Source organism: Bos indicus x Bos taurus, chromosome 8, assembly GCF_003369695.1.
Source record: "Bos indicus x Bos taurus breed Angus x Brahman F1 hybrid chromosome 8, Bos_hybrid_MaternalHap_v2.0, whole genome shotgun sequence".
Taxonomy (NCBI): domain Eukaryota; kingdom Metazoa; phylum Chordata; class Mammalia; order Artiodactyla; family Bovidae; genus Bos; species Bos indicus x Bos taurus.
In genome coordinates, this window is record NC_040083.1 from 94963960 (window position 1) to 94965497 (window position 1538).

Below are 1538 nucleotides of genomic sequence, written 5' to 3' on the forward strand. Positions count from 1 at the left end.
CACTGCCATCCAGCATCAAGGGCTGAGCCTAGAAAAGCATAATAAATTTGTGAATGTTGCATAGTACAGTATAGAGTAGAACTGCCACCGGAAGTCAGAAAAGGGAAAAATCAGTGTGGGGTCTTACAAAACAAATGGCTAGAATTTAGAGAGATAGAAAGGACATTCCAATCTAGAAAAAATAATGACAATGAAGCAGAAAAGAGCTTAGGTCCAGAGGCCTGCAGTCAAGAAATGAACTTGACTGGAGTGAGTCTTGTAAGAATGGGACCACAGAGCTCTGTGGCAAGCTGCAGAGTCGGGGTTCTATTCTACAGTATGGGGTTTGTTCAAGTTTTCCAGACCACGGCTGACTTCAAGAGATACCAAGTAAAATTCAGAAGACGGCAAGAGGGCAAAACTGACTACTACGCTCAGAAACGATTGGTAATCCAAGATAAAAATAAGTACAACACATCCAATTACAGAATGATAATTCATGTAACAAAAAGAGATATCATTTGTCAGACTGCTTATGCCTATATAGAAGGACATATAACAGTTTGTGCAGTTTATGCTCACCAACTCCCAAAGTATGGTGTGAAGGCTGGCCTGACAAATTATGCTGTGGCACTTTGTACTGGCCTGCTGCTGGCCTGCAGACTTCTGAATAGGTTTGGTATGGACAAAATTTACAAAGGCCAAGTCAAGGTGACTGGAGATGAACACAATATGGAAAGCGTTGATAGTCAACCTGGTGCCTTCACCTGTTACTTCGATGCAGGACTTGCCAAGACTACTACTGAGAATAGTTTCTGGGGCCCTGAAGGGAGCTGGCAATGAAGGTTTGTCTAGCCCTCACAGTACCAAACGGTTCCCTAGTTATGATTCAGAAAACAAAGAATTCAGTGCTGAGGTACACTGAAAGCACATCATGGGGCAGAATGCTGCAGATTACATGTGTCATCTGATTGAAGAAGATGAGGATGCTTACAAGAAACAATTCTCTCCATTCATAAAGAACAACATAACTCCATACATGATGGAGGAGATGTATAAAAAAGCTCATGCTGCAATATGAGAGAATCCAGTGTATGAGAAGAAGCCTAAGAAAGAAGTTAAAAAGAAGAGGTGGAATCAGCCCAAAATGTCACTTGATCAGAAGAAAGATCAGGTAGCTCAGAAGAAGGCAAGCTTCCTTAGAACTCAGGAATGGGCTGCTGGGAGTTAATAAAGTGAAAGTGAACATTGCTCAGTCATGTCTGACTCTTTGAGACCCCATGGACTGCATAGTCCATGGAATTCTCCAGGCCAGAAGACTGGAGTGGGTAGCCTTTCCCTTCTCCAGGGGATCTTCCCAACCTAGGGATCAAACCCAGGTCTCCCGCATTGCAGGCCGATTCTTTACCAGTTGAGCCACAAGAGAAGCCCAGGAATTAATAAACCAAACCACAATCTTCTATCAGGATTTTTCAGGTAAAGATAATAATAAACTTATCGAACAAGAAAAAAAAAAAAAAAGAATGAGACCATAATACCATCTGCAACAACAAGGATGG

At 42.1% G+C, this 1538-nt stretch overlaps 1 pseudogene; it reads left to right on the forward strand.

The window, feature by feature from the left end:
• Positions 1–318: 318 nt before the first annotated feature.
• Positions 319–1210, forward strand: LOC113897887 (annotated as a pseudogene).
• Positions 1211–1538: the final 328 nt, after the last annotated feature.